Here is a 13,113-nt window from a genome sequence, read left to right as displayed (position 1 = left end):
TTAACCTTATTAAGAATAAAACGAGTATCTTCAGGTAATATATTCAAAGTTTCAAAAGTATTGTAGATATAATTATTTCATAACGGATTTTTATTACATAGAATAATAGATTAAATATATATATATATATATATATATATATATATATATATATATATATATATATATATATATATATATATATATATATATATATATATATTAAAATACATAATTTAAAACCTAATTATATACCTTAAGTGTTAAGTTAAAGTTTCCACGTTAGTATATAAATACACAGATTTGTATAAATAAAAAAAAATTCATATCTAAGAATATATACATGTTTATTTACAAACAGTCGTTCGTGAATCGTCAGGCTTGGTCAAAGGGTAACTAATTATCAAAATATATATTTCAAACTTTCTAGACTCAACATTAGGGTTTTTACTTATCGTGTCGGAAACATATAAAGCTTAAGGTTTAAATTTGGTCGGAAATTTCCGGGTCGTTACAGTACCCACCCGTTAAAGAAATTTCGTCCCCGAAATTTGATAGAGATCGTTATGGACAACAATAGGAATGTTTTTATGACGAATATGAGGTAATAATAGGGTTTTATCATTATTGGAAAATATGAATAAAACGATTCGATCATGTGAAGCGCACGAGTGAAGCTATCACAAAAGAGTGAAATGAGTAAGTAAATATATTCATTTCAACCGATGACGTAGTTACTATTGAGTTTCGGAATTTGAAGAAAATCTTACGTAATAAGATTTGGTTCTTCAGCGATCAGGATCTTCTTTGATTTAATGTGGCAATCTGTTTAGATTTCTTTGTCAGATATTTCACTATAAATCTACCTCTTCGTTTCTTCTTCCCGTTCTCGAGTCAAGCGAGCAATGATCCGGAATTCGTAGATATAAGATTCGGAATGAACATAGCTAATGTTCTTAGATAGAAATGGTAATGACACGATTTTGATTTGTCAAATTAACAGAGTATCCTGAAAAAGATAGAACTATCAAGATGATATGTTCCTAATATGTTTGGGGATTGAATAGAATGTAAGAGCCGTGTAACATGGTGCATGATGATGGTACTGTGAATCATCACATTCCATTAGAAACTCAACATGAGTTACTGTAATATAATGAAGTTGATCAAGTTTCATTATATTATACTAATTCATGCATGCATTCCCAACACTACTTCAAAACATTCATATTTTAATCTCGAAGATTTCAGAATTTTAGAAACTAACACAGTTTCTTTCATATTATAACGCGGATATTACGGAGAGGTAAATGATTGCAGATAAGAATAGTTGTTAAAATATTTCCAGAAATATTGAGGATATGAAAGATACGATGATATCTTAGAATTTATAATATCAAATGATGATGATGAAGATTTACCCGTAAGGGTTTAGATTCGGAAGCAATGTGTTCACTAAAGATTTCATCAGAAACAGAATCATCTGGATTCTTTAAATACAGAGTTTGGTCCTTGTATTTGTCCTTGGTCTCTTTCATGGTTAGCTCAATCCGATTTTCAATACCAAATTTTTCATCGGGTGTTCCTAACACCTCCTTCTTTATCATCAACTTTTAGTCATTAAGACCATTTACAACATGCTGCTTCGTCAGCATTTTCAAAGTTATCAGATCTAGGTCATCGGTTATCAAACCAAGATGATTTCAGGAGGATTGTATTTTAGATGATTAAACGCTGATGGTATTATGATGGGATATAAAAGGTTCTCTGGTAACGACGGCGAAAGAACAACGTATATATATCGAGGTTATACTAAGAGTAATCTTACTGAGAAGTCGAAGTGGAGCTATGACTAAATCAGCTTCTTGAAAAGAAATTGTGAGGTTGTTTTTGCTAATAAATGATAAGGAATTCTTCGCGGATACGTTTTAACTAAAATTTTGGTTTCGAAAATTTTCAGGTGCATAACTGTATGCATAAATCTTTCTTCCGTAGACGAGGTGCGGCTGGTTCAACTTCTCGATCGCGGTGTTTTCAAGAATCATGATAGATTTGAACCCAGATTTGTAATTGTCGAGGTACAAATGAGGTTTAGGATGAAATCAAGTGGCAAACTTGAAGAACTGTTTAGTTTCATATGTTATAATCAATATTTTAATTCATTTTAATTGTCCATATTTAGCAATCTATTAGTCCGATTGTCCAATGGTCCAATAGTTCAACAGTTCAATATATTCATATATATATAAATTAATATACATAATTAATACGTATCGTGACCCGTGTACCGGTCTCGGTGTCGATCACAACTCAAAGTATATATATATTTTGGAATCAACTCCGACCCTGTATAGCCAACTCCCACCTTCACATATAGAGTGTCTACGGTTGTTCCGAAATATATATATAGATGGGTCGATATGATAAGTCGAAACCTTGCATACGTGTCCCGTTATTTATAGTGCGTAAAAGTAAATAACAGAATTAAATGACGATAAATAAAATTGCGAGAATGTAAATTGCGATAAATTAAATGTTAATCAGTTAGCTGGGAACAGTTGGCCGGAACAGTTAGCGTGGAATCCTTTCACAATTCCATTTAATTAATTCGTTTGTTTCTAACAATTTTTATTTTTGTCCAATGTTTTCTTCGTTATGCCACTTGTTGGATTCTGATAGGTCAAAATCCAAATATGAAATTTGAATAGAAATGGTTATTCTGTGGTGAACGGATACGTATATCGGTAGTTGTAAGTAGAATAGTAAATGATCGTTGAATCAGATTCGAAGAATGTACAGTGTAACTTATTAATGTGAATTCTAAATATTCCTCGGGTACTACCCACCCGTTAAAATATTTTCATCATTAACAGTTTGTACGAAAGAATTTTTAATTACAATTTTTATGAAAATATACTTGCATATATATTTTCATCGGATGTAATCATGGATTTAATGAGTCAATAAGACATTAAACTCATCTGATTTATCGTTAATACTGGATTACATGATCTCTAAAACATTAGAGATTTCATAATCACCATGTCGAACGAAGATATATGAGGTAGAACGTTACATAAAGCGAAGGTAATCGATGTAAAATGATATATAGAACGAGGATTATACTTGAAGTACAGATGATGATATTGAGGCGTGTGATGTTAATATCCGAGGTACAGATCGTGATGTTGAGATTTACGACGTGATTGTGGTTGGGTGTTAAGAGTATTGTCGGCGTTGATGATGATGATACAGATTATGCTGCTGGTGCTGCTGCTGATGTTTGTAACCTTCGCACCGTGTTCTCCAAAGCCGTCACACGAGCGCGAAGTTCGTTAATTTCTGCTAGTACACCAGGATGATTGGCGGTTGGGGTGAGCGAATGAACAAGATCCGAAATATGGGATAAGATATAATCGTGACGAGATACTCGAGAAATGAGAGAGAAAATGGTTTCTCGAACAGGTTCGCCGGTAAGTGCTTCAGGTTCGTCGTCAATAGGGCAATTCGGTGGGTGAAAGGGATCACCTTCTTCTTGTCTCCAATAATTTAGTACACTACGAACCCACCCCCAATTCATCCAGAATAGATGATGGGAAATTGGTTGATCCATTCCAGTGACGCTGCCTTCGGAGCCCGAATGAAAATCCATATCAGCGTAGCTGTCGGAGTCGGAGGAATTCGAACTGGACGCGGAGTTCATCTTGTATAGTCGGGGAATGAATTTTTGGTTTGGGATGAATTATAGGAGTTGGGTTTGATATTCTTCAATACATAACTTACATATGTATTTATAATACTCAAAATCCTGTGATTTGCGGAGAATCTTTGAAATTCGTCAGGCAATGTCTATAGCAACAGATACGCTAGGATACGAATTTTGTCTATACACTATCGATGCACTAAATGCAGTAAGACGTGTCTAGACTTAAGAATGATAAGCAGGAAATTCCATAAGGATGATAAGCAGATGATTTCCGACTATATATGATAAACAAAACTTTTAACATGTAAACACGGTCAAAGTCCAGACTCACTAATGTATCCTAACAACTACCAGTCAGACACACTAATGCAAGGCCTGGTTTACTAAGACCACCGCTCTGATACCAACTTTAACGACCGGTCCTATTCCTTCTGGACGGAGTCATCAACAGTTGGTTCCATTGCGATGATCGACTCCAAGTATTGTCCTTAACATGAGTAAATGCACAGCGGAAGACTTAATTCGTACCTGAGAATAAACATGCTTTAAAATGTCAACATAAAGTTGGTGAGATATATAGGTTTGATGCTAGCAGCGTTATAACTATGGACCACAAGATTTCATATTTAAAAACATAATACACTCGCAAGTGTATAAAATCATTCCAAGCAGTGGGCACCCGGTAACTAGCCTTAACAAGAGTGTGTACCCCTGAGTTATAATAATATGTGCACCGAATCAAGTGCGTTCCGTTAACCTCGAAGTACTAAACACCCGTTCTTCTAGTCTAGTAGTGACTAGAACAACATCTGGGTGGGGGTGTAAAACCCGATAGATCTATCTTTAGGATTCACGCCTACCAGTTCATAAACCAATAGTTAAAGTTACCAAGCTAGGGGATTTTTGATTCAAACCCATGTAGAACATAATTTTAGTCACTTGTGTCCATAACGTAAATCATTTATAAAAATAGCGCATGTATTCTCAGCCCAAAAATATTTAAAGTTTAAAAGGGACTATATACTCACCTAATGTATTTTGTAGTAAAAATACATATAACATCATTGAACAAATGTAGGGTTGGCCTCGGATTCACGAACCTATATCATTTATGTATTTATTAATATACATAATTGTAATCGAACTAATTCATATATTATATCTTAAGTTATATATTCTATATATTTAATTTGTGTATATATTTAAAAGTGATTAATTTTTATATAGTTACAATAATACTAATAATGATAATAATAATATTAATCTTTAATAAAAATGAAAATTTTAATATTTTTAATAGTCTTACTAATAATAACAATAATGATAATACTATTAATATTGATAATAATAATACTGGTGCTTATATTAATGTTAATAATGATAAATTTAATAATAATGATAATTTTAGTGGTAATATTAATAAGATTGATAAATATAATATTAATGACGTTAAAAATACTAATAATAATTATAATAATAATAATTTTACTAATAAAAATAATAATGAATTAATGGTTAATGTTGATCAAATTAGAAATATTAGCAATAATCATTTTTATAATAACAATAATAATAATTAATAATAATGATAATAATAATAATAATAATAATATGGATTACCTTCAAAACAAACTCCAAAAAAATAAACACCCACTCCCAGAGTCGAACCCGAGACCACTTGCACACCCGAACATAAACCTAACCGTTCCTCTACCTCAGTCTTTATGTTTTAATCTCACTGGTAATTTTTATAACCCGAATATTTGTCTGTTACCTCTTCTCTTACCATACCAGTCGACAGAAACCCATTTAATCTCAACAATCAGCTTTTGTTTTGAATTGAGATGTTAAATTAAATCAGAAGCAAACTAGTAATGAGTGAATTTATGTAATAAAAAAAAATAGAGTCTTTAAAAAAAAAACTGTATCGGCCTGAAGAACACGAAGAACACTAATTGTGATTTCGATTTTTAGCCATTTTTAAACAAAATCTACAACACGAATTATGTTGCAACTGACACACAGAAACTTTATGATTCCTTAATTTCAGCAGAACCGATACCTAAATCTCGTTTTTGATCCTAGAACAGTCGTTGACTTTTTAATTGAAAACTTTAACTAAGAAATTCAGATTTACTTTATAAAATTAGAGTTTCAAACTTTGCAGTTAGTTGAGATACCAGATTCCTAATCTAACTGCAATTTCACATTTTTAATTATGATTCAAGATTGAGTTTTGGCTAAGAAAAAGGGAACGAACAGAGGTCCCGCTGTTCCGACTCTTATTTTCTGTTTTAATTTCGATAGCAGTAAGAAGAGATTCGTATAAATGATTGATATCACACCTATAATCTATCAACGTTGTATTATAGTAATAATTGATCGATAAAATACAAAATCATGAGCAGTAGGAAAATAAACAGATAGCGATTTAGATAGATTCAGTTTTATTAATCTATTTATGTATTTATAATATTAATAACTAATAATTAAAATTACATTAATAATATTAATGTTCCAATTTTATAAAAATATACTAATAATAATAAGAACCATATTAAAAATAATAAAAACAATTTTACATAAGAATTAATTGTTAGTAATAATAATAATATAATAATTTATATATATATATATATATTTTTTTTTACATAGTGATTTACTTATATATATATCTGTGTGTAAATATATCTGTATCTATATACTCACCCATATATAACAATATTTATTTACATCAGTATTTATACGTTACAACTAATCTTATTACAAAAGAAATATAACAATAATAATATTACACTTAATATTATAAATAATGATGGTAATAATTTATAATGATATAATGGTAGTAAAAATACTTTTATTATTAGTGATAATGATATTAATAATAGTGATATTAATGGTCATAATAATAATGATGATAGTATTAATACAACAAATTATTATTTCATACAATATTATAAGTCTCTATATAAAATTTTATAATTTATTTCTATTACAAAATCCATATATATATATATATATATATATATATATATATATATATATATATATATATATATATATATATATATATATATATATATATATGAATAGAAGTTTATCTCTATATATTATTTATATTGCCCTACAATAGTTAATATATATACAAATCTGTTATTAACCTTATTAAGAATAAAACGAGTATCTTCAGGTAATATATTCAAAGTTTCAAAAGTATTGTAGATATAATTATTTCATAACGGATTTTTATTACATAGAATAATAGATTAAATATATATATATATATATATATATATATATATATATATATATATATATATATATATATATATATATATATATATATATATTAAAATACATAATTTAAAACCTAATTATATACCTTAAGTGTTAAGTTAAAGTTTCCACGTTAGTATATAAATACACAGATTTGTATAAATAAAAAAAAATTCATATCTAAGAATATATACATGTTTATTTACAAACAGTCGTTCGTGAATCGTCAGGCTTGGTCAAAGGGTAACTAATTATCAAAATATATATTTCAAACTTTCTAGACTCAACATTAGAGTTTTTACTTATCGAGTCGGAAACATATAAAGCTTAAGGTTTAAATTTGGTCGGAAATTTCCGGGTCGTTACATAAGGTCAAAGTATGAGTCAAAAATATCTAACGGTAATAATAATTTAATCTAACACTATTAATTAATGTTTATTAATTAAAAACTCGTTTTCAAAAACCTCGCTTCACATTGGAGGTTCGATTTTCAATGTATTTTATTGCGTTTAGTTTGTAAAATTATTTCGTGGCTAACGATGATGTTGTTGAAGCGCAACTCGAGTTGAACTAAAAGGTATATCCCGTGAAAGATTTAAATGTTATTTTAAATTAACAATATATGTGCATCTCCGCGTTTCGCTATGAAATTATCGACTTTTAAAAACTTAACGCAAAATAACGTGTATGAAAAGTACCCCAAATATTTAGCGTTTTTTAAAAAACGTCCGTTTTGCGTATAGTTAGTGACATTGTGTTCCTAAAATTATTTCGAGTTTAACGATGGTTTCGAAAAAATTTAACTCGTTGCGAGCGAGAAGATATGACCCGTTGAATATTTGGGTGGAGTTTATTTAAGTTTTTTTTTATGAAAATGGTTATTTGACACTTTACCCCCTGTTTGGGGGGTCGATTTGAATTTGTTGAAAAAAGTGCGGGGGACTTTGTTGGTGTAATTAAATTTAGTTAAAAGTAAAAAAAAAGTGGAAGAACAAAAATGACCCTAGTTACTATTCATAGCTTTTTTCTATTAGATAATATGGTAATTAAGAGAAATTCTACATTTACTTAAAAAATTTGGTTAATGATAATTTCAAATTCAAATTTGATAATTTCATGAATTTTTTCACACTTTCTCAAAATACCTCCAAGATTATAATACTCCATGTGTCTCATTCCAATAGTCCACTTTATTTTTTCAAAGTCTTTTGTATTAAACTTTGACTCAAAATATTTTTGTTTGTGTCATATATTATTCGATGAAATTTATATGAATGAATTAATGTTCAAATGTGTTTTCATTGGTATAACTTTCATCAAATAATATATGACACAAATAAAGTTATTTTAGATCAAAGTTAAGCAAAAAAGATCTTAAAAGTCAAAACTGAACTATTAGAATGAGACGGAAAGAGTATTAAATATAGGTGAATGTGCGGTTCAGAATGATTTCTCTCACTTCCTCAACTTGTTCATCCTATGTATATTCTAATACTTATATCAGGCGTGAAAATGTCGGTGAGAACATTAAGGGGTATTTTTGTCTCTTTGTTTCATGTGCTATTTATTAAACCTTTCCTTACACGCTTCTATTTTCCCGTATCGATTTTCTTCTGACGAACCTTCTGGGGATTTGTTTCCGCTCCCACCACTTAAAAATTATCGTTCTTTGATGGCGTTTGTTTCCAGTGTATCAAACGTACCTTTCTCAGATGGACGATCGCTCTTCTTCTACGAAGATTATGATATTTAGTGCTAATATATGTTTACTCTAAATCGATGTCTGGTGATTTAGTAACCAATCAATTTTGTTGTTCATTGCACCGTATAAAACCCTAGGTAATCGATTTATAATCGATTTATATATATCAATGAATTGATGTTTTGATTTCATTTTTCGCAAATCTAATATTATGAACCAGAAATGCAGTGACATGTTTATACCTTTATGTTTTTTGTTTATTTTGATTGAAACTTTTGTATAAAGAAACAATTTTGTAACATACTAATTTCTTAGGATATAAAAACGTATACCGAATCGGTAAATATGCAGTAAACTGAAATCAGAAGCTGTAAGGTAGTATGCAAATTACCTGAATGCACGGGTGAAGTCGATTTCAATGTTTTTCTGCAAGTTTATTCGTTGTTGACGTGTTGGTGTTTTGTATTTGTTTTCCTTCATATATTGTCTGAGGTATAGTGTTTTTCTCACTGCTATTTCTTATTTTGTATGCTTAATTATGTGTTATTAGTAATTGTTTTTCTATATGTTTGTTGCTTAATTGTTGTTGCTGATTATTAGTATTTGAATTACACAAGGTGCTTGACTATGACGTTCAATTTACTATGTAGTTTTCTATTAGAAATTAATTATATTATGTCAAATAGAAGGAAAATAGTTGCTTATTAGTTGTTCACTTACCAAATGTGCTTGATTACGATGTTTAATTTGATACGTTGTTTTCTAAGAGGTAGTTGTAGCGATAGTGTTCAAGGTGAACAAACTGATGATGTTGATGTTCGGAGAGTTTCCATGTATGTATCGTCGCGTCAACTAACCAATAGGTATTATTTTTTCCCAGCGGGCTAATCGTTTGTATAGTTTTAGCAAGTGTGGTTCATTTGAACATGGCTTTGTCGTGATGTTTTTAAAATACTGGTTATTTTGTCGTCTTTACCTGATGGATCTCGTTTTAAAGTTAATTTTGATTTAGGCATGTCGTTTTCACAAATTCGCAATCTGACCCTAACTAATCATTATTGCTCATTGGAAGCATCCATCACATTATCAAGCTTTTGTGGACCTTATTATGTAAAAATGCAGCTACTTATTTATCTTTTGTTAAAACATAAGTCATAGAATGTAAATACATGTATGTTATCTAACTTTTGTAACTATATTTTGTAACTTCTGTAGCTATCTATTTTTTGCAATTAAATGCTACAATGTAAAATAACTTTTTTTTATTCACTTATTTTATTTGATATTGTTGTCTTTCTGTTTTACATGTATGGTTGTGTTTATTATATGACGTCTATAGCTGCCACATGGTGACACACGATTCGGTATTTGCTGTCATTTTGAGTAGGAGAATTTAAACCGAATCAACAACCATTTGATAAAATGTCTGACAAAAACTTCTTGAGAGATGACTGAATTCCTTTAATGCTTTTAATTTATAGTAAGTTTATACCAAGAAATTTGTAGTGAGTACTTTCAATTATACACTCTGATTCTATATGTACCAAATATGAATTGTAATCATTAGCACGCATTATGTATTCACTATGATGTTATATTCATACACAGTACTTCAATAATTTTTCTCGCAAATTCCACATACAATTCACCCATTTCACATACAATTGTTTCATTTTTTTGCATTTTCAATGGACGTATATTACGGTGGACGCGTATTTCTCGACTGGAAGTGGTACAAGGAAGGGAAAAAAATTTCATTTAAGATTTCTGAGTCAACGATTTTCTTCCTAGAATGGTTGTACGACTTACTCAGAAAAGAGATATTGTCCGAATATTCGACAATTATATATCTATTTTGACGAAGATGAGGAAAAATTCAAGTTTCTTTTTTACATTGATGAACAATTTGACGATTTAAATAATCGAGCAACGCGAAGAGGTTCTAAAGTTAGGTTGCATCTACTCGATCAAACCGATTCGAGTAGTGAAGAAGGACGGGGTTGTGATGACTCGTATTCTTAATCATTTTCGTATTGTAATTTAGGATGAATCGTGTTGTAATATTATGTGACCGTATTATTAGGGCTTTAATAAGTAATCGTGTTTTAGGATATTTTACATAATGTTTAATTATAACCGTTTTTTTAATTATTAAGGAAGTTGAATAAATATGTGTTTATTAAACCGTTTCTTATGCATGCAATTGCTACGTACTACCGTAGTTAACTGGATCAGCAAGCTTCGCAATAAACAATCAAAGCATTATTCGGCTACAAATACAGGTCTGGTTGCTACAACGCGCAATCCGGCCTCTTTCTAGTTATTATTATATATAACATGCAAATACAAAAATATACAACAAGTACTAAAATTACATGGAATTAAGTACACGTACCACCATGCAAATTGTTTTACTCAGGGTTCAATAAAATTACATGAAATTTTTCTCATATAACCATATAGTCTAGCACAGTTTACATATTACGTAAACTTAACATCTTTAGTTTAAGGGTTAAGTTGTGCTGCAAAAGCTTTAGCTTCTTCCGGCGATTTATGTTGAAAGACATGTTTATTTTTTCAATCTCATTTGTAACTTAACTTAGTTTGGTTTGTGCATATTTGTAGATAAAAGTGTTGAATTGTTTTGTGTTGATATTGGACTTAAAGCTTGGGCTTCTATTTTTGGATTAAAGCTTATTGGGTTGAAAGATATTTGGGCTTAAAGCTATGGTGTATCAAGGATAAAGTCTAAAATTGGTGCTCAAGTAATTCAAGAAGTATAAAAGGCCCTATCAAGAGCATATGCATTCATTCAGTCATATTTTACATTCAAAACATACAAAAATACATCTTCTGTTCGTGATCTTTAAATTTGCGTTTTCATATTATCTTTGTATTGTGAAGATTCAATCATCTTGAATCTATTCTGCTGTCAATCTATTCTTTCTTGTGTGTAATCTCTACAATTGTTCAACATAATTTGAACAATTGATTATTGTGTATTCGACTGATTCATAGTTTAATATAATTTGTTGGAGTTTTTGTTCTAAGATCTGGTGATCAGATTGTTATTTTGTACATGGTATCAGAGCGGAATCGAATCTACAACTTGTTCTTCTAAATCGATTGGCGATTTTGTTGAAATCTGAAATTAGGGTTTCGAAAAATTGGGGTTTCTACTTTTCTGTAATCGTCTTGTTGATTGGGTGGTATTCTTGTGGAATCGAAGGTGTTTCTGGATAGAATAGATTGCTAAATCTATTCGTGGTGTTCCTTGAAACCTTAATTGACAATTAGGGGTTGAATTCACTGCTGCTTCTTCTTTTCTTTTCTTGTGCAATTTCTTCAGGCTTCTTCAGTTACTTCTATCCCTTCTTTATCTATTGAATTGTACTAACTTGTTTTCTGTGTAGAAGAGACAAACTGTGCCCAACTCTTGATCCCAGTTCTTGAAACTGGTGAATACTGATCAAGCACAGTTGTGTATTAGGATTTTCATTATCTTTTCTTATAATTACTGTTTGTTTGTTATTTAATGGGTGATTCAGGGGGTACATAAGATAATCCTATTTCAAAATTGGATTTCAATGATCCATTATTTTTACATCTAAGTGATATAACTAGTACACCTATTATTACCTTTAAATTACTTGGAACTGAAAATTTTAGAGTCTGGAAATGTGCTATGACTCTTGCTTTAAAAACTAAAAATAAGTTTGGTTTTGTTGATGGTTCTGTTAAAAAGGATGCATCAAATGAAGTTTTGATTAAACAATGAGAAAGGTGTAATTCTGTTGTACTCTCATAGATTCTTGGTTCAATCTCAGAAGAACTTTATTTTGTAGTGACCCGAACTTTTCCATGTTTATATATATATTAAACGAAATTGTTATTTACATGATTAAGTGTTTCCAACATGTTAAGCAATCAAACTTATTAAGACTTGATTAATTGAAATAGGTTTCATATAGACAATTGACCACCCAAGTTGACCGGTGATTCACGAACGTTAAAACTTGTAAAAACTATATGATGACATATATATGGATATATATATAGTTAACATGATATTATGATAAGTAAACATATCATTAAGTATATTAACAATGAACTACATATGTAAAAGCAAGACTACTAACTTAATGATTTTGAAACGAGACATATATGTAACGATTATCGTTATAACGACATTTAATGTATATATATATATATATGTATTCATACACTTTTGAAAGACTTCAAGACACTTATCAAAATACTTCTACTTAACAAAAATGCTTACAATTACATCATCGTTCAGTTTCATCAACAAATTCTACTCGTATGCACCCGTATTCGTACTCGTACAATACACAGCTTTTAGATGTATGTACTATTGGTATATACATTCCAATGATCAGCTCTTAGCAGCCCATGTGAGTCACCTAACACATGTGGGAACCATCATTT

This window comes from Rutidosis leptorrhynchoides, chromosome 1 (assembly GCF_046630445.1).
Source record: "Rutidosis leptorrhynchoides isolate AG116_Rl617_1_P2 chromosome 1, CSIRO_AGI_Rlap_v1, whole genome shotgun sequence".
Taxonomy (NCBI): domain Eukaryota; kingdom Viridiplantae; phylum Streptophyta; class Magnoliopsida; order Asterales; family Asteraceae; genus Rutidosis; species Rutidosis leptorrhynchoides.
The sequence above is the reverse complement of the archived record's forward strand: the minus strand, read 5'-3'. Positions refer to the sequence as shown.